Source organism: Lynx canadensis, chromosome A1 (assembly GCF_007474595.2).
Source record: "Lynx canadensis isolate LIC74 chromosome A1, mLynCan4.pri.v2, whole genome shotgun sequence".
NCBI lineage: Eukaryota > Metazoa > Chordata > Mammalia > Carnivora > Felidae > Lynx > Lynx canadensis.
In genome coordinates this window covers 113218338-113244585 of record NC_044303.2, presented here as the reverse complement: position 1 = coordinate 113244585, position 26248 = coordinate 113218338, and the positions used below count along the sequence as shown (strand labels likewise).

Sequence of the window (26248 nt, the reverse complement as noted above, 5' to 3'; positions counted from 1 at the left end):
TCCTGCTTTGTAAAAATTGTTTTAAGTTTTTTTAATTATTTTGAGAAAGAGAGAGAGCATGCATACAAGTCACACTGCCACGTCTCGGCGGCCTCCACAGTCATAGGAGCCAATTCCTTCTGATAAATGTCTTTCCATATATACACACCTCCTACTGGTTCCATTTCTCTACAGAACCCTGACTAATACACAAAGCTGGGCCTTTTATGCAGGCCTTCTGGGCATGCATAGAGTGTAGACCTAAGAAAGGGCCTCCGAAACCATCTACCTCTATGATCTCAGGATTCCCTCCTTCATTCAAGCCACCATCCCTGCAAACAAGGCAGAATCTCCATTTCCTTTGTGATGCTTCACAACTTACTCTACTTACGTGTCCATCCTAGCCTTTCTGTAACAGCGGGGGCATCTTACACGGCACGAGGCGGCCTCCTTCCTTCTCCAGCCCAAGTCTTCTCAGGTGACTGTTTCATTCTATCCAGGCGCTCCTTCCATTCCTCCAGCCCTCTGTTCCCCTTCCTTCCTCCCACCCTCAGCTGCTGACTTAGAGCAGGGCAGGCACTTTCTAGGTGTGGGAGACTCAAATAAGCATTAACATAGCTCCCCCACCCCCACCCCCTTGAGCAGCTCTGAGCTCAGGAGTCCATGGAAAAGGTAAACCAACTACCGTCAAACCCTCAAACTAAGGCCTTGCCTGCAAAAAGAGCGCCACGCCAGGTGCAGAGGGAGGCCCTGGGGAGGGTATCCGGCCAGGCAGGCTGCCAGGAAGGGGAGGGCCCACAGGCAGGAGTCCTGAGGGAGGGGTCCTGCAGCTAGGTCTGAGCGAAGTGTGCGGATTTCTCAGTTGCACCAAGGAGGAGAAGAAACAAAGACGTTCTAGTAGAGAGAAGAGCTGCAACAAAGCATGCAGCTGGGAAAAGGCTGAGCAGGATCAAGTCAAAATGAGCAGAATGAGGCTGGAGACTCAGGCCGGCTTCTACTGTCAATGATGCCAGTCGTAGGAGGGAGGATGGGGGAAGAAGTCAGAAGCTGATATTATTTATTCGAGGGAAAGCTATATCTCCAATGCTATATGCTCCAATTATTAATGGCACCAGTCTCCAAAGCCTCTGATCATGATAGGTATTACCATAAAGAAAATTATTATGAATGCAAGAGCAGTGACAATTACATTATAGATTTGGTCGTCTCCTAGTAGGGCGCCTGGTTGGCCAAGTTCGGCTCGAATTAGAAGGCTAAGGGCAGTTCCTACTATGCCCGCTCAGGCACGGAATAGTAGGTAGAGAGTGCCAGTGTCTCTGTGGTTAGTAGAAAATAATCAGCGGTTTATGAACGTAGGTAAAATGGCAGAGTAAAAGTTAGACTGTAAATCTATGAACAGAGGTTTAGGCCCTCTTTCCACCAAGCTCGTGGTGAAATATCACATTGAATTGCATATTCAAAGCTGCTGCCAGGACTTCTCCAGCCTTTTTTCCCCAGCCTGTTGGAGAAGTCGATGAAAGTGAGTTGATTAGGGTATTTAGCTGTTAACAGCCCTCTGAGGGCTTCAAGTGGGGCCATGTGGGCCTCTTCCCCAGCCCTGGGCCACTCGGACACACAGGCCACCTGGTTGGTCTAGCTTGTGTTCACAGCTATTGTCTACCACGTATGACAAAACTGAAATAAGTTATGTGATGTACATGTCCACATGGGTGAGATTCATAAACAAGAGAAACAAATTTAAGCCAGAGACCCTCTGAGGTTTTCCCTATTTGGGCTTCCAGACTTTCCTTAAGATCACCTTTCTTTTTATCTTTTTTATAATTAAAAAAAAATGTTTCTTTAATGTTTATTTTTGAGAGAGAGAAAGAGACAGAGTGTGAGCGGGGGAGGGTCAGAGAGAGAGAGAGGGAGACACAGAATCCAAAGCAGGCTCCAGGCTCCAAGCTGTCAGCACAGAGACCGACGTGGGGCTCGAACCCACAAACTGTGAGATCATGACCTGAGCCGAAGTCGGACGCTTAACCGACTGAGACACCCAGGTGCTCCTATAATTTTTTTCTGGTGTTTATTCATTTTTGAGAAAGAGAGAGTGAGCGGGGGAGGGGCAGAGACAGAGGAAGACACAGAACCGGAAGCAGGCTCCAGGCCGTGAGCTGTCAGCACAGAGCCGAATTCGGGACTTGAACTCACAATCCGTGAGATCATGACCTGAGCCAAAGTTGGATGCTTAACTGACTGAGTCGCCCAGGCACCCCAAGATCACATTTCGGATGGTCAGAACACAGCAGTGAATCTGGCATGGGTTTGCTGCATCTGTGACCAAATAGATGAGGAGGGGCTTGGCTGGGGTTGTGTGACCTCAGAGCTATAAAAGCTTCCTTTCAACAGGAAGGGCCTGGGGTCTCACTCACCTCATTGTCAGAGATACCAGCTTTCTTATTTTAGAAACACAGTTAGTTGATCCTACTCATTTAATAAGCTTTGTCCCGAACCAGAAAGGGAAAGAAAATCCATTTGGAGAATTTGCAATTTTATTTGGTTTTGCTGGCTCATTCTCCCAGGAAGGAGATTCCCCTATTTTAATCCCATCAAGCTGGGATTGAGCACAGCTTCCAAGGAACCGAGAGTTTCCCAGGGCAGCCTGTCTCACTGCACAATACTTGGTTACTACAGTGGAATTAATTTACTACAAGAGCTTATTTCTACCTGCTGTTAAAATCACCTCCATCCTGCTACGCCAAGTAACCAATACATTCTGTGGGCTCATTTGCTTTTTTCCCCCTTGTGTACCTTCATCTGGTTGTTTCTCGTAGTAGAAAAATGGAGGAAGGTAAACATAAGATGTTAGTGAGAGCTGGCAGAACTACATTTCTCTCTGCATCTGTGTTCCCTTCGCCACTGGTGGTGGCCTGTTTATGTGAGTTTGCCTGGATCACCCCGCTGGACTCCCTCCTGGCTCAGAGCCAGCCGGCTATAGAAGGGCAAGGACCTTTTTTCTTTTTCTCTTGTCTCTCTGTACCCAGAGCTTCAAGTGTAAGAGGTGCTTTTCTTCTCTCTTTTTTTAAATGTTTATTTCTTTTTGAGACACAGAGAGAGAATGAGCAAGGGAGGAACAAACAGAGAGGGAGACACAGAATCTGAAGCAGGTTCCAGGTTCTGAGCTGTCAGCACACAGCCTGATGCAGGGCTCGAGCTCACAAACCGAACCATGAGATCATGGCCTGAGCCAAAGTCAGAGGCTTAACTGACTGAGCCACCCAGGAACTACACAAGAGGTGATTCTACTCTTGCCTCTGGATGCTGGTCGGAGAACTCCCACCTGGAAGCTGAGTTTCCCTCCCAGTAGTTAGTTAAATAATGAACATTTTGTTGAACTTACTGGAAACATTGTAATAATTATAGAGGAAAGCACACTGGTTCTTGCTCTCTCCTTGCCTGCAGAGAAACAAATGAGAGTAAGTGAAATGTATGGAAAAGAATCTCCCACTCTCCAAAGACCAGCAGGGCTGGCGGACTCTTTTTTACTCGTTTTGAAGTTAAGGAAAAAAAAAAAAAAAAAAAAAGCATAAAATGGGATTTTCAAGAGTCCGAACAGCCAGCAGAAAGGCAAGATACCATCTTTATGACAAAGGAATGCCTGATAAGAATAGTGTTTATGATTTTTCTCTCGCCAGGATGTCTCTTTGCTCCTAGAGAACTTTCATGCAATTCTCCCAGTTTAAATGCTATGTAATTCATTACACAAAGCTAAAAGAGTACAGTATGTCTTTAGGGCCCTGAATAGTTAAATGGACAGTAACTGCCATTTTTGAGGGCCTACCATGTGTCAGGGTGCAGTATACTTTGAAGGGCATGGTCCAAGTCTAAGCTCTTCAGGGGAAAGGGCATGTTTTTCTCGTTGACTGCGACACTTAGAGCATTTAGCTCTGCTTCTGGCCCAGAGAGGGCTTGTGGAGAGCAGGAGGAAGAAAAGAGGCTGCCTGTGACCTTGTCTGGTTGCTTCGTTTTCTCCTCAAACTTACCTTTGCTCATATTCATGGTCTCCAAATTTATAGGGGCGTTCTCTTTTTGCACCCCATCTCATCTTTCCAACAAAATAATGCGTTAAGTGATAAGGGTCTTGTGTCTAAAGCCGCACACGTCAGTGGTAGGATTTGCTTCTGAGTGATTCTGTTGCCAAAAACCTGTGTGTTCTTCCCAGTGTCACAGCTGCCTCCCAGCAAAGGATGACTGCCATGTGGTTGCAGGAGGCATCCCTGGACAGAGGAGGGCCCCAAAAGCAGACTGTGGAGGGAAGCAGGGCTGGGTGGCATCTGGGGCTCACCCTCACGGCAGTGCTCGCAGATGACGAGGGCACAGGGCTAGGAACTGATATTTCAGGGAGAGGAACTGCTTGTGCAAAATGAAGAGAGACTTATTCCTTAACAAATACCCGTGCCAGTTCCAGCATCACAGATGGGGCATTTCCTATACGTCTGATGCTTCCCATGTTAGGCTGTAAGCACCAACTGGTAAGAGAATCCCTTCTCTGATGTTCAAGGTCAAGTCTAGACATTGTAAACTGAGGCATCACGATGAAGAGGATGAGGCAGATCACTCAGTAGGAAGCTAGACTGCCCACCTCTCTTTCCTGGTGCATCACATATCATGTAAAATGGGAGAATTGTATGAAATTTCTCTAGGAGCAAAGAGACATCATGGAGAGAGGGGAAAATCATAACGTAAACACTATTATTATCTGGCATTCCTTGTCCTGAAGATGGTATCCTGCCTTTCTGCTGGCTGTTTGGACCCTTGAAAATCCCATTTTATGGCTTTTTTTTTCCCTTAACTTCAAAATGAGTGAAGAAAAAAAAAAGTCAGTCAGCCCTACAGGTATTTGGACAGGGGGAGACTGGCAGGAGAATGCTAGAATGTTTGGGAAGCCTGTCTCAGAGTGTATGCTGTGTGGGGGAAGGTGGTACTGGCAGAGAGGAGCTCAGTAAATTCCTGTAGAAGGGGCTGGACATGGCCCATTCTTTTCACCTACAAAGCTACCTAGATATTGGTCATGTTTGCGGTTTTCTTTTTTTTTTTTTTAATTTTTTTTAATGTTTATTTGTTTCTGAGACAGAGAGAGACAGAGCATGAGCACGGGAGGGGCAGAGAGAGAGGGAGACACAGAATCCGAAGCAGGCTCCAGGCTCTGAGCTGTCAGCACAGAGCCCGACGCGGAGCTCGAACTCACAGACCGCGAGATCATGACCTGAGCTGCAGTCGGACGCTCAACCGGCTGAGCCACCCAGGCGCCCCTCTGTGGTTTTCAAATTTAGCTTCAAAATTCATGACAGAAAACTTAAAATGTTTGTGAAATAAAAGGTCCTTGCTAATGCAGGTACCTTTGACCTAAAGAAGGGCTGTGGTGCTCAGTTTACCCCTGCACAACCAGGTAATGAATGCATGTCCCCCGTGGACAGGTAGACCCCTCCCAGGGTCCTCACACAATGGTGATGTTCTTGATCGCGTTATGGGGCCGGCATCTCCACCTGCAGCAGACACTGGCTTTCAATGTCTATGGCTTTAAGCCCAGAGGAGGGAGAAATTCTCAGAAGAAGAGACAGAGACTGAAGATGGCTTTGGCCTCTGGCCTCTTATCGCCTAGAAGTGATTTTTCTCCTAGCTGGCCAAGGATCTGTCCTGAAAGCTGGCCCTGACTGCCCAACGAGCTCTGTGTGCCCTTGAATCTGACCCCAAATTCCAATTTTCTCACGCTGCTCAGATTAGACGTCTCTTGTGGAGCTGACCTAGCCTCAGACTCCAGACCCCTCCCTCCTCCGTGCCCCGGCTTGGCCTCATTTCATACTCCTGAGCCTGACATTCAGTCCCACCCTGCTCCCCCGCACCTGCCCTCTATCCCTGGCACAGGGCTTTTCCGCCTCAGTGCTGACGGTGGCTGTGACTGCCTCTAACTGGACTGCTAAAGAGTGGAAGCTTCTTCCCACCTGGGGACTTCCGAGTTGCTTCCTCATCATGCCCAGAGTCCTGGAAGGGGACGTGGGGCAGCCTGTACCCTCCAGGTCGTGCTTTTGGCCTCACCCAGAGCTTAGAACAAACCAGTCTTCCCTGCTGGCGCACAGAGTGCCGTGATCCTGTCCAAAGTGGACCTGGAATTCTCCGCTTAGGAGGAAACCACATATGCACTTACTAAATGATTCAGAACGTGGCGTCTCAACAGCATTGATCTATTGTGCCAAACCCTTAAATCTTTACTTTAAAAAACTGTTCACTAGTTCCTTTTATTTTTCTTCTCACCATCGTAGCCTCCCTTCCCCACCACCTCCCTACTGGGGATGTTGAAGTATATGTGGCTTTAAAAAATTTTTTTAAAATGTTTTATTATTGAGAGACAGAGCATGAGCATGGGAGGAACATAGAGAGGGAGACACAGAATCTAAAGCAGGCTCCAGGCTCTGAGCTGTCAGCACAGAGCCCAACGCAGGGCTTGAACTCATAAACCGTGAGACCATGACCCTAGCCGAAGTCAGACACTCAACCGACTGAGCCCCCCAGGTGCCCCCATGTGGCTCTTTATCAGAATGTGAATTCTCCAATAAGTCATGGTTTGTGGGTACCTAGGGGTTATTCTTCCCAAAGCAAGATCACTTCTCTGGGCCCTCTCTCCCAGAGCTCAGGATTTGTTTCCCTATCCAAGAGCAGAAATACGAGCAGACGTACATTTCTTAAAATCACTATGGTTTCAGGATACAGCATGGGTCAGAAGAAGGCCAGGCTAGAGGATTAGAGACTTGTGAAGACTTAATTTAAGAGTCCAGATAAGGGATATTCAGGATATCTATTGTCCCAGAACATTTGCAATGACTTAGTTGAGCCTAAGTAGTTTTAGACAAAAGATGACACAGAGCAGTCTGACTCTCCCCCACTGTCTACTCCCCTAGCACCCAAGTCTTGAATCTTATTATTATTGTATAATAAAGACACCCACCAACTACACGGTGGAGGGAATCAAAGAGAGAATCTGCCTGTCCACTAGGGCTTGTGTATGCCCTTGAGGCTTGTCACCTGCTGGAAAACGGGTCCCTGAAATCTGACCAGATTAATACCCCCTCAGAGGGCAATCAACGGAGTTTGAGAGAAACATTGATTTGAATTCCATCCTCTAAAGGAAGCAGAAATTATTAGTCGATTTCTGAGAGCCCATTCACTGGTATCCTCCCTTGACTTCCTTCAAGGGCAATTAATGGGGATTCAAGACCCAACCTGGGAATCCAAGGGGAGATACAGTCAAGCAGGAAAGGGAAATTTTCTGAAGGGGGAAAGGAGGTTTGAGGCTTCACTGAGAGGAATGTTATTTAATAAGAGCCTCAGAGACATCATGAGATATTGGGACATAACATATCCCTGCAACAGTGGGTGACAGCATTTTCAGTTATCAATTAAGAGACACCAGAGTCAGAGATCCAGTAGTACATCTGGGTTATTAACAACGGGAGAGAAGGTTTAAATTACTCTCTGTTTAACCTTTCCAAGACTTGCTTTCTATGAAAACCATTAGCAAATATGAGCTGGTCAGGGAGAGGATAAACAAAAGATAACCCAAGCAGAAAGGCAGAATTCAAATCAGAGTGAGGAAAAATGCAAACAGAAGACCAAGAGAATGCAATGCTCTCTCATCGCTTGGTTGGTGGGAGTTAAGGAAAGAGGAAGGAAGGAGAGGAGATACATGGCAGAGCTTTGGTGATCCAAATCCAAGTATATGCTATCTTTGTCCATAGTGTGAAATCTATGGGGACACAGTCCAGCCGAGAGCAGCAAGACAAGGACAGTACAAGGTGAGGGTCACCCATTCTCTGGGCCAAAAATGGCAAATAGGCTTAATCTTTGTATTAATTTTATCAATTAGGAGTTGCTTCTCTAAACTTTATCCTCAAAGTCAGAGGCTAGATCTGAGATCAACAGTAGAGTACTGTGATTGAGTAGTGACATCCGCCCCGGCCCAGGGTTGGCATGGGCTCAAGCAGTGTGGGAGAAAAGAGTGCTACCCGTGGCCCAGTCTGGTTTATTGGCATTCTTTGTACTGGACTTTAGAGTCAAAGGCCAAGCTACACTACGGTAAGTCTTTTATCTTTGTCCTGTACATGATTTCTCAAGGGGATTTATATGGAGAGTGATGTATTATGAGTATGTAGCATTCCTGGATCCCCTGGCACTGAAAAAATCTAATAGAACCTACTCTTGAGTCCCTACATTTTATATGCAGGTATTTTTGGAATTGGGGACATAAAATTTTCCCTCATAGGGCCAGGTAAAGTTTCCAGAGGTCTTGTTGGTTACCTGGGGGAGTGGGCTGGGAATGGGATCTCTGGGTGGACGTCAGTGAGCAAAATATGTTCCCGGGCTCCTGTCCTCTCTCCCATCCAAGGGAAGAGATGCTCAAGTTCTTGGTCCTATGGTCCAGGACACCACCAATCCTGGATACCACTGGCCCAGCCCAGGAGGGCCTAGGGAAATGTAAGGACTTGAGATTCCCCTTTGCTTAACACATGAGTGTCATGTGGGGGATGGTGACATTATCTACCTGGATCTAATGATTGCTTTTTCCTCCAATAGCCAGAGATAGATGTTCAGGCATCTATGTGAAAAGCTTCCTGGCATAAAAGTAGATTGAGTATTGATTCTTATTTATGGTTTCAGGGGTCCCCCTTCAGGAAACAGGACAACAGAATCTACATGGCAGACCCAATAGCTTAACTGCAAAGACTGACCTTTCTCAGAATGACAACTCATGTAATATGGCCTAAGTCTGAGTACAAATAGAACAGCCCCCAAACGCCTTCGGGACAGAGCTCATTTTATGTTGTTCACAAGAACCTATAAATCAAAATTTTGGTCAAGTGCTAAGTCAGCAAGACTGGTTTTGTTATAATGCTTGCACTTTGTCATCAGGAAGACAAAACAAATAAAAGAATAATGATCTCTTTCTTTTTCCAGCCAGCATTACAAAATTGAAAGGCTGACATAACGATTTGTGTCTATATACAGCCTCCTTTCCAAGTAACAAATACATTTTGAGGGCATTATATAACTCAGTTCTTTTCCCCTACATAGTAGGAATGCTTGATAGAGTTGTTAATTTGAAAAGATCAGTTGCAGTGTTCAGTAGTGGAGAGACCCCTGCACTTACACATTTCCTGCTGTATTCCCAGCTTCTAGAATAACCTCATAAAAGCTCTTACCAGCAATATGAGCAGTATGGTCATGGGCAAGCTTTAACTCTAAGACTGAGCTTCCTTGTAAGTAGAATGGGGCGAGCATGTCTACACTGCTTCATGTCTTTGCTCAAGGTTGCTTCTTCTCCTGGAAATGACTTGACTCTCTCATTTCAAAACCTTGCTCAGGGTCCCTTTCCTTGACATCCTCTTCTTTCCCAGGAAAAAGTGACATCTCCTTCCTTTGGGACTCTGCCAAATCCCATAATCACTATCATCAAAACACTTAGAGCCCTTTGTGACATTTATCTACCTGAAATTCTACCTGCTTCTGCCAAACAGTGGTTTTCTAGAGGGTAGGAACTATGTCTCATTCATTCCTGTATGCCCAATGCCCAAAACAGTAGAAATTTGGTGTATAATTTCTGAATGAATAAGGGTATGGGTAACAGAGGACTAGAATCAACCAAGTGATGTGACCCATTCTGGGTTTTAGGAAAATTCCCCTGGCATGGTAAGGCACACAGGCTAGAGTTAAGAGGGGGTTATATAAAAAGCATCAAGGGGCGCCTGGGTGGCTCAGTCGGTTAAGCATCCGACTTCAGCTCAGGTCATGATCTCACGCTCGTGAGTTCGAGCCCCACATCGGGCTCTGTGCTGACAGCTCAGAGCCTGGAGCCTGCTTCGGATTCTGTGTCTCCCTCTCTCTCTGCCCCTTCCATGCTCATGCTGTGTCTCTCCCTGGCTCAAAAATAAATAAACATTAAAAAAAAAAAAAGCATCAAGATTCCTTGGGACTCAGACACTGTCTCTAGAATGCTTGTGTTAATATCAGAAGCAACCCTAGGTCATGCAAGCCATTACTGTCTACCATTACATTATTAACACTGAGTCTGCTGAGCCTAAGACAGAGAGCCCATGTCATGATGGGGTCCAGAATGGCATAGGAAATGCTGAACCATGAAGCTCCTTGGGAAGGGATCAGCCTTGGTGGGCATGCTGGGGTAATGGGAGGCAGACTGTTGACTAAGTGGACACCTGAGACCCTTCATTCACTGTACAGCTCTCCCAGGGTCCTTTGGAAATAGCTTATGCTCAAGGGGATGTAGTATCATGGACTTACTTCTCAAAAGCAGGGGAGGGTCAGTCTTTTGTTTGGGTTGTGAGAGCCCTTACAACCAAAGAGTACAGGTGGTTACCATTGCCCAAAGCAGACTGGGGAAGAAGAGCAACCAGCTTGGGCTAAGCAGGCATAGAGGTGGCATTCAGTCCTATTCTCTGGGCCATGTCACAGACACAGGGGTAAGCTCAAGGGAGTGTTGGATTTGTGGAAGGGTGGAGGTTCCTGCTTCCACTGCTAACCTGAACAACAAGCGACTTCATTATTCAACGCTAGGGTAAGGACTAACCTCTTACTTTTCTTTCCTTCCTTCCTTCCTTCCTTCCTTCCCTCCTCCCCTTCCCTTTTCCTTCCTTCCTTCCTTCCTTCCTTCCTTCCTTCCTTCCTTCCTTCCTTCCTTCCTTCCTTCCTTCCTTCTTGTAAAGTCTATATTAAATCTACAGGGTCAACCTCTGGTTGTCTCTCATCTATTCTATTTTTTTAAAAACAACTTCATGAGGGGCGCCTGGGTGGCTTGGTCGGTTAAGCGTCCGACTTCGGCTCAGGTCATGATCTCACGGTCCGTGAGTTCGAGCCCCACGTCGGGCTCTGTGCTGACAGCTCAGAGCCTGGAGCCTGTTTCAGATTCTGTGTCTCCCTTTCTCTCTGCCCCTCCCCTGTTCATGCTCTGTCTCAAAAATAAATGTTAAAAAAAATTTAAAAAAAAATAAATAAAAACAACTTCATGGAAGTATAGTTTATGTACATAAATTGCATTCACTGAAAGTACACAAAATGATGAGTTCTGACAGATCTATATACACCCGTTGCTATGGACTGAATGGTGTCCACCAAAATTCTTATGTTGAAGCCCTGACCACTACTGTGACCGTATTTGGAGACAGAGCCTACAAGGACATAATTAGGGTTAAATAAGTTCACAGGGTGGGGCCCCAATAGGCTAGGATTAGTGTCCTTGTAAGAGAGTAAGAGACACCAGAACTCACTTGCTCCCTTGCAGTGTGCCCGCTGATCCTCTCCTGCTTCTGTCTCTTGCTTTCTCTCTCTGTCCCTCCTCTCTCCCCCCTGCCTTGTGAGCACATAGTGAGAAGGCGGCTGTCTATAAGCCAAGAGAGGGCTCTCATCAGAACTTGGACTTCCAGCTTCCAGAACCGGGAGACATAAATTCCTGCTGTTTAAGCTTCCCCGACTATGGCATTTTGTTACGGGGGCCTGAGCAGTGAAATACTCGTGATATTTCATGAAATATACTCATGAAAGCAGTCATTGTACAGAACGATTCCACCACTCCTACTCCTTTTCACAATAGACTGAAAACCTCTAACCTTGAAAGTAGGAGAGAGATGTCTGCTGTAGGAAAATACACAACCTTTCCAAAATGCCTCTTGACATGTTTTGTTGCCCATGATGTCATTATGCCAAATTTTAATGAAGAAAAGAGGCCATTATGCAATTAAGGCAAAGAATTCATGGTAATTCAGCCCAGAGTATCCAATTAAGCTTGGCACAGTCACCAGCTCTCAAAAGCTTCTGGTCACCTGCATAAATTTTCTAGTTTAAGCCTGACAGTTATTCACCAGAAGCAACACGTTCTCTGAGCATAGGTTTTCCAGAAAGTTTTGGAAAAGGGAAGTCTTCGATGTTCTATGGCATCTTCCTCATTTCCCAGGAGCCAAACTCCCTTTTCCTCCCTCTGGAGATGGTTTTTCAATCCTTGTCACTTCTCCCCCAGTCCCCCCACCCCAGGAAGGGTCAATACAGCCTCCAAACCCAGTCAACTACCTGAGGGAACTGGTCTCCTGTGGTTCCTGGCTGTGCTCCTGGGTCTAACACACCGCCCAGAAAGAGCTGCTGCCCAGGAGATGTCTGTGGAATGAATGGACACAGGTCTCTTTTCCTCCTGCTATCTCTAGGATGCTACTTTATGCTGCCCAGGAGATGTCTATGGAATGAATCCTTGATTAAATGAAGTGAAAAGAATTGACCAAAGGCATGGCAGCCATTTGAGGTCACCATGCATATTAAGGCAGCCTGGAATGCTGTCTAGTGAAGCAGCCTTTTGATTCTTCTGAGATCTCTGGGCTGGCAGGGCCAGTAGATCAGAGAAATTATCCTTATTGGCACCAAGAGAAATGGTCTGACTGTTGCGTCACAGCACGAAAGCCCCCTCTGCCCGGTCTAATCCACATTTGCACCCCATCTCCCACCTACGCTCTATTGTAACTGAGAGTCCACATTGCCCCCCAGTATGCTTATTAGAACTTGAATATACTGTGTGTGTTCTGTCTCTACTTTTGTCCATGTTGTTGCCCTTTGTAGGACCAAACTAAAATGGGTCACGCATGTCAGGGACAAATCAGACTCGGCCAATGCCGATGCATTAAAAAAGATGAAAACAACCTTACCCAAGTTGCAGAATTTTACAACTCTCCGTAGAGGTCAGCAGAAGATGCAGGCCAGTCCCCAAACATCAAGCCTGCTCACGCCGTCCCTGGACTTCCTCGTCCTCCTGACTCAGCTGCCCTGACCCAAACAAGGAAGAAGACAACTAGGTAACCAATCAGCTGAAAGAACCACACACTTCCACACTCACCTCGTGAAATCCCTCAGTCTGTAAGCAACAAGGAACTCCTGGTTCCTGTAGCCTTGAGTTTCCTGGTTTGCAGGTCGAAACCCTTGCAGTAAACCATTCTTTCTGCTTTGTCTTACTCGGTGTGCAGTTGGATTTTGACACCTCTCACCTATGCGCTTCCCACTTGGTCTGCTGTGGCCTCCTACTCAGTCTTCACGTCCAAGCTCAGCCTCCTTCCCTTTGGAGGCTTCTCTACCGTAGCAGCATACCAACCGCATCTCTGCCACAGGCTCTTGCGTGGTTTCCACCTGCCTCTTGATGGTCTTTCCCACCAGACACCGAGTCCCCACGGGATGCTGTTGGGTCCGAATCATCTTGTAAACCCACTGCTTAGTACATAAAGACTCTCTAATACTCATAGAATGTAGTTGTCCGGTAAGCCCTCCTCACTTTCTCTTCCCCAGCACAGGCAGCTCCTGCAGTGGGGGAAGCATGGCCCTGAGTCCAGGCAGCCTCCAGTTTAAATTCTGGTGCTTCATCTTCTGTATTTGTTATCTATCACCGCGTAGCCAGTTAACATAAAGGAAGCACTTTAAAACAGCACCTGCTTGTCAGTTCCTGGAAACTCCGGCACATGTGAGCTGGGTTCTATGCTCAGAGTTTCACAGGACTGCCTTGAAGGTGTCAGCTGGGTTGAGTTCCTTTCTGGGGCTCAGGGCTTTCAAACACCTGTGACTGTTGGCAGACTTCGGTTCCCTGAGGTTGTAGAATGGTGGTCCCATTCTGTTGCTGACTGCCGGCTGGGAATGCTACCCGATGGCATTCTCCACCTTGAAAACCAGCAAGGGAGGGTCTCCCTCACGTCCATTTGGCCTTGTTTATCAAATCCCTTATGTCCTTCGTCCCTGATCTCTCCGTGCAGCTTTAAAGGGTCACATGATTAGTCGGGTCCACCTGGATAGTTTCCCTTTCAATTAGTTCAAAGTCAGATGATTATCACCTTAATGCCACGGGGACAATTCTCTCGCCATGTTACACACCCTAATTACTCATTACCTTCATTGGTTCTACCCACACTCAAAGGGAAGGACTTACACAAGAACAAGGGTCACTGGGAGTCACCTTAGAATTCTGCTCACCCACCTCCTCAGGATACATGACCCTCTTTACAAGGTCACTTTCCTTAGATGGAAAACAGGGAAAAATAAACCTGCCTCCCAGACTTGGGGGTGAAGATTAAAGAACAAATGTGAAAGAGCCATTCAGGAGACAGAGGTCTCTTTTCCTCCTGCTGTCTCTGGGCTGCTACTTTATCACTGTTCCCGGGGTATCCAAACAATAGAGACCAGCTGGACTGGATACCTACCAAATGACTCAATGACATCCTCAGTAATTAAGGCAGATTAAAAAAAAAAAGACTGATAATGTCTAGTGATGTGATTTTTGGAAGGTGGTAATAGCTGAGATCACCCGGGATCAGCCCGTGACCCAAGCTGTGATAATTTCATAAAGACTGAAATCCAAGCTCTTCAATTAGATTACTTTTAGAGAAAGGCTTAAACCATTATTTATCTTGATAAAACAAAAACACTTGTCCGTGGTGCTTGAGTTTTAATAAATTAGATGCTCTGACAAAGAAAGCCCATGGCACTGGGTTTTAATATACTAGAATCTCTAAGTCTGGAGACAAGGACGCTGTTGGCTCTCAGGATACAGCTGACACACGATGAGGCCAAGTTTGTCCTCTTTGGCTGTCCTTCTCAGATAGTCCTTGCTGCTGGTGTCTTATGCCTGTGCTGATTCCCAGCCCTGCTGCCTGGGGACCTTCAAAGTGGTGTCCCACCTGGGCAAGTTCTCCTCCAGACATTATCTGATTCTTCCCCACAAAACTTAACAGTCCTGTGGTTTATCCCTTCGATGCCCACCTGGGTGCCTGCCTAATTAGGTACAAGAAGGACAGAGACCTCTGTCAATGAGAACGGCTAAATATGATAGGCTTCTCCTGGTTACGTCCACACTGTATGGGGCCTTCAGGATTACTCAACCAGAGTAGACTTCCTTCCCTTTCAGCGTTCAGCTTCTCCAAACACAGTGAGCCAATGTTCTCTCTGCTAGAGCAGACGCTACTGCTGACAGAACTCCTTCAGTGGTCTGGGGAGCACCACCCCCACCCCAGGACAGGTTCCATGGCTCCAGCCCTCACCTGAGATGTCAACTGACCGTGTGTGTTTTCCAAAGAGTCCCTGTTCTTCACTCATACCTATAGGGCAAGATGGTGCCTTTGGGTCAGAGGAATGCAAATAACTAACAGTAAAAGACAATGTTCAAGTCTGACTTGGTACCGAAACCATTCTGCACCAGTGGATTCTTAGGTGAAAGAAAATTGGGCACATCCTCTAAAAAGTGAATTTTACCAACTTCTGTTTTATTTAGATAACAAGGAAGAATAAAACACCAGTGCTCTCCCCCTCCCCTTTTTTGTCTTTAATAATGAATTTAGAGATAAAAAAAATTCAATTAACCCTCCTCAAAGGTGTGCATGTTTCATCCAGGCCGTAGTCTGCGACCAGCACCTGGGAGGCCGAGCTGACCGGTGGCAGATTCTGCCCAGCCCGGAGCCCTAAGGCATCTGTAATGACGAGGTCAGCTTGTTTTTCCCGGGAATCAGAGGCTCTGGTGGCGTGGCTGCAAAGGGCTAAGGCTTAGCAACTTGAGCTGTGAAACTCCACTGTCTGCTCTGGGGACTCTGGGCGCCATCTGGACGCAGTGAGTGGCACCTGCTTGGAACCCTGCAGCCCTGTGGCACGAAGTGCACCACCAGAGATCTTTCGTGACGTCTTGCCTTCCCCACAGCCCAGCCGTGGCTCGGGCCACCGTTTCTCACTTTATTTCTGTCTGCCATCCCACGCTCTTCTATGTGGCCACAAACACATCCAGGGTGCGCCCCGACAGTGCCCCTCTCCACCCCTCTCAGGATAAAGTTAATTGCTTGGTTTGGTTAAGGCCGTTTAGAACCTGTAGCCTTTCCATTTTGGCTACTTCTCGTCTTGCTGTGACCCTCACTCCCACACCCACACACACCCTCAGTGTACTCTTTGGGCCCTAAAGGCAGAGGGGCTTACAGTCCCTCAGGGATGCCATGCGCTTTGTCACCTGCGGCCCTTTGCACAGGCTGTTCCTTCCACCAAGAGGGAAGGCTCTCCTTCTCCTCCTCATGCTTCACCTGGCTCAATCCTACTTGGTCCTCAGGACTTGATTTAGAGGCCACCTATTCTAGGAAGCCCCCCTCCTCTGCAGGTCTGCAACTGGTGTTCACCCCTGCGTTCCCTCAGCCATCACATATCGACCACATTGGTGGTGAAACAGCTTGTGGGCTGGCCGGTCACTGCAACCAGTAGGTGAACCCTGTGAATCTCTAGCAGTGTACGTGACATTTGCTTTACATTCAGAAAACTTTGTGGGAGGCAGGGAGGGAGGGAGGGAAGGGGAAGGGAGGAAGGAAGAGGAAAGGGAAGGAAGGAAGGAAGGGGGAAGGGAGGGAGAAAGGAAGGGAGGGAAGGAAGGAGGGGAGAAGGGAAGGATGGGAAGAGGGAAGAGAGGGAGGGAGGGAGGAAACAGAAGGGAAATGACATTTGGAATGCTGTGGCCTTGGAGCAAAGCCACAGCCTGGGGAATAGGAGGAGTGACAGGCCACCCTGAGTCCCTAGAACATCCTGAAGAAGGGCACTCACAGACACCCTGTATCAGCATTTCAGTCTAAAACCGGGCAGGCAGCCAGTCCTAGCCAACAGGCTCTGACACAGTCACTGCAAGATGCTAGACGAGTCCTCTGCTCTGAGGCAAGTCTTAGATTCCTCCCTGAAAAAAGTGTGGTTTCGCCGGAGTCTCTGGCTTGTGCCATCTATGGGAAGAATCAGCAGTAATGCCCTGACCCACCAGACCCTAAGTATCCTCTCTGCCCAAAGCCTAGTCCTGAGCTTTCTGCCTGTTACTTAGTCCGAGCAAGCTTCCCAGACCTGAGATTTCACCAATTAATATCAACTCTCGCTGCAGCCCTTAAAATGGCCAAACAAGCCACAGCAAATGAAAACTGACTGGGAAAGATCAGATGTTGGCTAGGTCAGAGCCGTCAATTTCGCCGTTAATCTGCTCCATCAGTAGGAATGATTCACGTTTCTCAGGAGAGGAGCCAGAGGGCAACAGAGCGGAGGCAATCCTTCCACCCACCAGCGCCTGCCTCAGTGAGCCGGTCCTCAACTGGCACAAACGCCGAAGTAGGGCAGCTCGTGGGCAGCACGTGAGTTGTCGAGGTTCCGCGCAGGCCAGGGAAGGGGAGGGCAGACAGCACACCCTTTGTTCTCACCTCCCCCTGCAACAAAGCGGGTGGTTCATTTCACGTAGCTAAGAGTTGTGCCGGATGAAAGTGGGTGGCACGTAAACTAGGAACCGTTCCCTCAAACTGTGTCATTCACTTGTGAAAATGTCATATAGAACACGGGCAAGTGGTTAGAAGATACTGTTAGGTGAAGGAGCGAGATACACACGCGTATGTATGGTGTGGTCGTCGTCGTGCAAACAGAAGCAAAAATCCTAGAAATCTATGTGTGACGACAAATGATAGCATAGAGATCTCTGTGGCTGGTCGAGTCATTATCCCTGAAAATGTCTCTTCTCTCTACTTTTCTGATTTTTCTAAAAAATGTCTGTATTTTGTTAGAATACAATTAAGTAACTTTTTAATTTTTCAAATGTTTATTATTTTTGAGAGAGACAGAGAGAAAGAGAGGGAGAGAGAGCATGAGGAAGAGGGGGGCAGAGAGAGAGGGAGACACAGAATCCGAAGCAGGCTCCAGGCTCTGAGCTGTTAGCACAGAGCCCGAAGCAGGGCTTGAACTCAGGAGCTGTCAGATCATGACCCGAGCTGAAGTAGGATGCTTAACCAAATGAGCCACCCAGGTTCCCCTACAATTAAGTATTTCAAAAATAATTCTATGAGAAAGGGCCCTTTATAAAGGTCATTTAGTTAAGTGGCGCCCAAAGGGGGTTTTGATGAGTACCCAGCATCTCTAGGGAAGTTCACTAAATATAGGCAAGGACCCAGGTCACAGCCCTAGAGACCCTGACTTAGCAAGCCTGGCACCGGGCCCGGAAATCTGCATTCACTGAGTTAAAAATAAAAAGCTTGCCAGGGAATACCAAAATGAAGCCAGGGCTGGAGGTGTTTATTCTCATGCAGTCCAGCCTCTCCCTCTGCATAATGAAGAAACTGAGGCCCCAGAGAGGGGAGTCACTTGCCAGGTATGTGACAGAAGCAAGACCACAGCTCAGGACCCACTCTGGCGGAGCACAGTGGACTCTGGGTAACTAGACAAAGCATTTCGAGCTGTGCAAACTCTTTGCCCCTCCTGCGTTTCTGGTCATTGTGCGGTGTGGCTTTGCAAAGGCCGGCCCTTCTGGAATGGCCTGACCCACGAGACTGTTTAAGAATGCTTATTGGAGTCAATGTGCTCTTCTCGTGACCTTTTATGAACAAAAGCATCCAGCTCTCTGTATCTGAAATGCTAATATGGAGGAACCAGATGAAAGGGCTCTGATTCTGCACCACCTTCCCCCTTTTCCTAAGGGCTGGCCTTATGATGTCTGTTTATGTCGGCCTTCAGGGCAGAAAGTGAAGCTGCTCATCCCCCTTTGACGTGCAAGGTTGGTGTGTCTAAATGGGACGCTGGAAGGGCAGGCTGGCCTCAGTCTCCTGGCCAGTCCTCCCCTGAGTCAGAAGGGCTAACCTTCAGCCTCGGAAAGGAGCAGAAAGGCAGGAGCAGGAGGAGGTGGCCTCAGAGATGCAGCGGCAGTCAGAGCTGCTGAGTCAGTTCCGTCGATGTTCCTAGTAACTCCAGCGGAGGCCGTTCAGCCAGGCTCTTCCCAGCGGAGACCCGTCAGAGCCGCCTTCCTCCCCACCCATTTGTCATCAAAATAGAAGTCATCGGAGACGATGGGTGTCAAACTCCGCATTTCTCTGCCTCCTGTAAAAACAGCTATGCCTGGCTGGTGCTTCCTTCTCCTCCTGCAGCATAAGCTGTCCCTGCCCCACTGAGTGAAGGAGATGCCGTGTGTGTGTGTGTGTGTGTGTGTGTGGTAGAGATCAGCTGGTGTCCTGGCTAGAGGCTCGTCTAGTTACTTCCTAGGAGAAATGTGTTCATTGTTGTGATACCCAGTGCCTGGAGAAGCAACAGAAAAGCAGTCAAGAAGCAGGCCGTTCTAGATGCCAGCAATAACAATGACAATAACAATAACAATAACAATAACAATAACAGTAAGAATAGCTCTAGGGTGGCAAGACAGGGCTTCGTTTCATCGTCATGTCTCCTCCCCTCCTCCCTCCCTGGGGAAGAAGGTGTCTGTGCTAAGACAATGTAAAGAGACAGAGGCTCTGCTGAAAGCATCGCCAGGCTGAAAGGCCCCCGCTCTGCAGTGTCCAGACGCACAGTGGGCAGCCGGGAGGAGGTGCACCTGCAGCGGCAGACCTCTGCATGGGGAGTCAGAGGAGAAGACCGGCAGCAGGCTGGCAGGATAAAAAGAAAAGACTCAAGCTCACAGTGAGTGGGAACAGGAGGAGGAAAAGCCTCCCAGGCAGCCCTCCAAGGCAGATTTTATTTATATTGTAGCTGACTCAGGAGAAAAGTTAAGAAATATTCTGCACCACGACCTGCATTTTGTGGGTTTAATCTACTTCTCTTTTGAGGGAGGGTAGACCACATAGACAGAACTGAGGGGGTCACACGCCATTTGAGTCGCTGACTCCCTCGCATGGTTTGATTTCCAAATCCAAAGTGTACAATGAAACTCACAGCTCCCAGCACCACCGATTCTGGAAATTCCCAGAAAGCACTGCTCCGTGCCTGGCCACCTCTACTTAACTTTCTCTGAATTAACTGCCAATTAGCTTCTGGCATCTCAGACCAGCAACCATCAACACACTGCATGTTACCCTTATTTCCCTCAAACACCATCTACATACCCGGATCTGTAAGTTTTTTAATGTTTATTTAAATTTGAGAGAGGGAGAGGGAGAGAGAAAGATGGAGAGCACGAGGGGAGTACGGGCAGAGAGAGAGGGAGGCAGAGGGTCAGAGGCATGCTCTGCTGATGGCAAAGGATGTGGGACTCGAGCTCACAACCATGAGATCATGACCTGAGCTGAAGTCAGATGCTTTAACCGACTGAGCCACCCAGGCATCCCTATGCTCTACTTTTTTTTTAAGTTGACAGACTTTACTTTTTACAACAGTTTTATGAGTTCTTTTTTTTTTTTTAATTTTTTAATGTTTATTTTTGAGAGTGAGAGAGACAGAGCACGAGCGGGCAAGAGACAGAGAAAGGATACACAGAAACCAAAGCAGGTTCCAGGCTCTGAGCTGTCAGCACAGAGCCCGACTCGAGGCTTGAACTCACAAACCATGAGATCATCACCTGAGCCGAAGTCAGAAGCTTAACCGACTGAGCTACCTAGGCACCCCTTTAGAACAGTTTTACATATAGTATAGGGAGTATAGTATAGGGAGTTTCCATATCCCCCTTCCTCCCACGAAGACTTTCCCCTATTAATACCTTGCATTTGTGTGCTAGGTTCTTAGTACACCTTGGTGTGCTTTCTCTTCCACGTATTCGAAAAGTTAGAGGGAGGGCGTCGTTGCCTTCCTGAGGTGTTGTCTAGACCTCATCTGCTTCTTGTTCTAGATGTTCTCTTTCCAACTGCAGCAGAAGGGTGGGGTGGCCAAAGTCTGACTTGAAAGATACTATTAAGACCTACTACTCAATTCAGCTCAGCTCACCCAACACTTGCTCACACCTCCTCCATTGCCAAAACCAGTCTCAGAGTATCTACCTACTGGCCAGAGTCATGCTTTGGATTTTAAGGACCCCAGAAGTGGGCTGCAATAAAGTGAACGAAAGGCACCATCGAATTAAAGTCTGTTATTAGGCAGAAGCAAGAGATCAGTACCCGCTGACAAGAACCAGGAGAATCAAGGTTTAGGGAAGATGCAGTGGAGGTGTTAAGATTTGGTGGAAGAAAGGTCTAGAGTTCCTAAGTGGGATGCACAAAGCTGAGGCTGGGGGTGGGGGGGTTTTGGATCTAGAAGCCACATGTGGGCTTCATAGAAAGAGCGTGGAGTTGTAGGGGTGCCTGGGTGGCGCAGTCGGTTAAGTGTCCGACTTCAGCCAGGTCACGATCTCGTGGTCCGGGAGTTCGAGCCCCGCGTCAGGCTCTGGGCTGATGGCTCAGAGCCTGGAGCCTGTTTCCGATTCTGTGTCTCCCTCTCTCTCTGCCCCTCCCCCGTTCATGCTCTGTCTCTCTCTGTCCCAAAAAAAATAAATAAATAAACGTTGAAAAAAAAAAAAAAGAGAGCGTGGAGTTGTAAAGACAAACTTGACTGGATCTCCATTTGCTGATGTGTTATTTCAGCACTGGGGACTCTGAAAGAATATTTATCTTGATAATTTTAAGGGAAAAGCAACAGGATGTGGTCACATTTGCCAAAGGAATTCACCGTAGGCCTAGGTCAAGGACCCTTGTGTCTGTTCTTCCTCGGGGAGTGACATTTCATCACTTCATCTACACTGCGTGACTGTTAACCTCACTTCTTGGAATGTGGGTAATCTCTCAACTGGTCCTTTCAGGATGTGATGGAAACAGGGGTGGAGGAAGTGAAGCTGCCTTGGGGAGAGGAGAGGAAAGAGCAAGAGAACTGTGTGATCAGAACTTGGTGATAAGAAAAGACAACTTGCTTGAGTCTGAGAAACAAAAGACCAGAAGCCTGGGGGAAGCCGCAGGGTTCGGGGGATGGTGTGAGAGCAGTGCCCCAGCCGGGCCTCGGGGAGTCACTCAGGGAACTGGGGGGAGGACCAGCTCTCAAGGCCCAGGGGAGCCACAGGCTGACGCCAGGGTGTGACAGTCCAGTCCCGTCCTCACTTGCTCGTTTCTACTGACAGAGGACCTGAGGCTTCAGTGAGGCATTTGTTACCCATCAAGTCAGGTGGTTTTCAGTCCGTTCTGGCCCAGATGAATTTTATGTTTTTCTGATATAAATTCAGTTGGAGTACTCTGAGAAGCAAGCTCTGTCTTCCAGCTTCCGTTTTCAACACTCCTAATATATGAGTTCCTGTAACTGACAGATCTAACGTGACTGGCTGAGCATGAATCACCACCAACTTGATAATACAGATGATTTTCCTTGAAAGAGGAAAGGAGGGCAAGGATTCAAATTAGAATTCACTCTGTTTATGGAGCCATAGCTACCAGGGATATCTATACTTAGAAGCATTCTAGAAGAAACATGGAATGTAGATCTTTACAGAAAAACCTCATGTGTCAATCATGACAGCTCAAGATAGCTTCTTTAAATCATTCTAACTCACTGAGAATATCTCTGAGTGACTCTTGCATCCCAAGAAAAAGAGGAGACTCCCAGAAGTGGGGTTGGTGGGTCCCACAGTGCAGATCAAGTTCCACTGGATGGAGAGTGGAGGCTTGACTCCTTGACCCAGACTGACAACAAATTTCTTTTGTAAATCTGAGCATATGCCCCCCTCTCTCTATACCACGCTCCTCTCCTCTCAGGCCAGGTGATGGAGCAGGGGCAGGGAGAAAAACAGGTTTTGGCTCTTGTCCCACATGCCCAAGGAAGAAACACAGTTTAGGCCGAGGCGGCAGCAAAGGTCAACGGTTTGGCATCTTGCCTTGGTCGCAGAGGGGCACTTGGGTCGGGAAGCTAGTGGCAGGACTGGGCCATGAAATGAACATGAAGTAGAGGAAATTATTTATTAATGATCCCCATCATCCCATCTGTACCCTCTGCTCGCTCCAGACAAAGGTAGTTTTACCTGAAGCAAAGGAGGCTTACGATTTAGGTCCTGATTCGGGTCTTAAGGATCTAGCAATGTCTTCGCGTTGACAGGTGCTTTTGCGAAATTAGAAAAAAAAAATCAGGTACGGGAATTACCATCGGCCGTGACTGTGCTCTCTTCTCAAGGCAACTTCCCTTAGGTCACTTATCCTCCTGTTTTGAGCAGTGTCGGAGAAGGTAGGAGAACTTTTTTGGATCTGGCTAAGGAGAAGCTGACTTCTGAACGCATTTAGTTTGGGCCTAGTGGGCTACGTTTTTGGACTGGGCCACCCTCTCTGTGCCTCGTCATCCCCTGCCATCTGCTGTGAGAATGGCATCCAGGCACCCTGCTGTGCCCTGCCGACTCACCTGGCCTCACTGCATGGCAGAGGTGCAGACCACGGGCACAGACGCAGGCTGCGGGGGCCTGGAACGGCATGTGCAGCAAGAGCGGAGGGGAAGCGGGGTGGAAAACCCAGAGCCAGAAGCCGGTCCCGGGAAAATGCCTTTGTCAGATGTGTAAAACCCTAAGCGGAGGACTTCACGCTCAGGGACACCTTGTCAAAACGGAAGTTGTCTCCCGTCAGGAGTATAGCCCAAATGGAATGATAACTAGGCTGTGCAATGTTTTTCCCTTTTCTGAATGCAACTGCGTGGAGGCGAGTTTAACGGGAGGCCCACGTTTGTGGGACACAGGCCTGAAAGCGGCGCACCCAGCCGTGAGGACATGCGAGGGTGAGGTCACACGCCTCATGCATCCCAACCAGAATGGAGAATACTCTTTGTTCACCGGCTGTGCTCCTCCGTGACTGAATTATCCTTCTGTGCTCGTTATAAAAAACAGTGTCCGTCGTCCTTAATATGAAGGGGTATTGAGTGTATGGATAAAACTTGAAGGAAAGATGATTAAAGGGGCGTGTCAGCCAGCTAATAAAAACAATGTCGTTTTTCTGAATGTCTGTCATATTCTAAAAGTTTGTAACTTTAAGTTACAAACTTTAGTTGTAAGTTACAAACTTAAGTTACAACTTTAAGTTGGGTTTCTTTCTACACTCTAAATGAATGTTCGCTTTGAAACCTAATTTTATGCATTTTGTACTTTTTTTTTTTACGTTTTCTTTTTTTTTTTTAATTTTTTTTTCAACGTTTATTTATTTTTGGGACAGAGAGAGACAGAGCATGAACGGGGGAGGGGCAGAGAGAGAGGGAGACACAGAATCGGAAACAGGCTCCAGGCTCTGAGCCATCAGCCCAGAGCCTGACGCAGGGCTCGAACTCCCGGACCACGAGATCGTGACCTGGCTGAAGTCGGACGCTTAACCGACTGCGCCACCCAGGCACCCCTTTTTTTACGTTTTCTTAAAGAAGTCCCTTCCAACTGTACAAGGTTCAGATTCCCCCCACCAGCCTGGCCTGAACCCCGCCCACAGGCTTTCTGCCTTTGGGTTTCCTCAGCCCCGACATCCCTCTTCTTCCCCAGAAGAAATTGCTAAGACTCTTCATAATCCTTCCCCTATGAAAGCAACAGTCACAAAAAGTCTCACTCCGGCCTCCCTGTGCGCTCCGATTTCCCATTTCCCTTTCCATCTTTATTCCTTAATGTCCCACCCCTTTGCTCTGCCCTTTCCCTTTCTTGCAGAGTTGTTTTTCTCTTCTGCTGTCTTCACCTCACGCTAAGGCCTCTCAAGCAGTGGATCAGAAATTTGATGCAGGTCATAAATCCTTACTTAGCGTGCCTCCAGAAGGCTTCCACAGACAGCTGACATTTGCTCCTCCACACCTCAGGGACTTCCCCTCTAGAGCTCTGTGGCAGACGCCCTTCCCTCAGCCACCTCTCCATCTTCCTTGCAAACAGAGCTGTATTTTGTTGGTAGCAGGTGGGCAGCGGAAGACTTGGAGAAGAGTGACATTTTCACATCCTGGGGGGGTGTGGTTTAAGCTGGCCAGGTAATCCCAGTTGTCTCCACGATCGTGCTGGACAAGGGTATGTGTCCCAGTCTGGCCAGTGAGACTGAGGGGACATCTGCTGAGGGACCTTCTCTTTCATAATAGAAGGAAGAGTATTGCAGGAGGAATAGCCCCCTTGCCACCCTCGCCCTTACTGCCTGCCTAGGATGCCATCACCTCAGAACATGTTGCTTAACATTTCAGTGATCATCTTGTCACTCTTAGTGAAAGGCCAAGAGCATCTCAGGGTGTAACACAGAGCCCTTCCTGTCACTGCCAGTCCTCTGCCAGCACAGATTTGCATAGCAGACCAACGTCACTCCCAGCATGGCCCAGTCCTCTGTGTCTATCAGGAGGGTCTGTTACCCCCATTTAGCAAATGACTTACTCAGCTGGGGAACACTGTACTGAAATGCAGCTGATTATACTTTAGGGCAGAGACGATGTGCCAGAGGGGGCTGATTCGTTAGGAGAAGTGGTAGAAAAATGCAGGCTGTTGGTATGCTTTTAACCACTTCTTTTAGCCATCAGCAAGGTCTTACAAGAGGTAAGTTAGGCTTAACTGAACTCCAAAAGCAGAGAGAGAAAACCACACAGCTTTATTAACAGGAGGCCTTTTGTGCTCTTGCCCTAAAATCCAAGTTGAATGCAGGGCCAAGAATCTGGAGATGGTCAAGGTCAGAAAGGCTGTGTTGTCCACCCAAGCTACAGTTAGACATGGAAGATGCAGAAGACTGAGAAACAGACAACACTGAGGGGAAAGATGAGCCTGTTGTCACAGGCCTCTTTCTGCCACCTTCTTGTAAGTACTCCCTGTTCCCTGGGAAGCTGTATCTAGAATGAAGTATGGGGTCAAGGAGAGGATTATTGTTGCTGCTTTTGCAAACGATCCAACGCTTGAAATAATCCAAGGTGAGGAAGTTAAACTTTATGCCAGGGGAGTGAACATGGCACAGAGGCAGAGAAGACACCTAACTCTGGGTACCTGAGTGCCCACTGAAATTCCTAGAAGCAAAGATGAAACTCCTAAGCTTTTAAGGGACCTCATTACCAAAGAAAGCCCCGGGTTGTCTGACAATAGCCTACATGCCTAACCCCTAAGCCTTGACCTTGGTATTTGTTACATCAGGAAGTGGATCACAAAAGCTCTGCTTCCCAAAAGGATCACATTTCATCTCCCAGTAAACACGTCAGGGGTGACTATGGAGGAAATTGAACAGGAACATCGTTCCGATAGGAGAATCAATGAATGTCAAGTTGGCTGGCCAAAGAGTCATTCCACTGCCTGGGCAGAAGGTTCTTACCACTTCTGTCCAGCAGCAGGATATACTACAGCAGTTCATCTCAAAGCAGAAAGATCTACCTGAATAAGAAAAAGTGAAGGGTGTTACAGTTGTGATATTACAAATAAGAAAAAACTTCCAAAAAAGTTTTCTAAACTTTCAAATGAAAAAATAAAGGTGGCATTAGCATTCTATTATCTCTATAATCATTGAATCATGAAATTATTGTCATATGACTAGATGATTAAAGAAAGAGACAA

The 26248-nt window shown here is 47.6% G+C and overlaps 1 long non-coding RNA gene across 3 annotated transcripts in view; it reads right to left on the bottom strand.

Annotated features, from left to right (window-relative positions):
• LOC115516260 overlaps positions 1–26248 on the bottom strand; it is a 254272-nt gene that overhangs the window by 210893 nt on the left and 17131 nt on the right. For 2 of the 3 annotated variants that reach the window (XR_004343529.1, XR_003969508.1), the window contains exon 5: positions 12711–12828. This is a non-coding gene — a long non-coding RNA (uncharacterized LOC115516260). Of the gene's footprint in view, positions 1–12710; positions 12829–25285; positions 26069–26248 lie in introns of those variants that run through there. The other variant, XR_003969506.1, reaches the window with a different exon arrangement.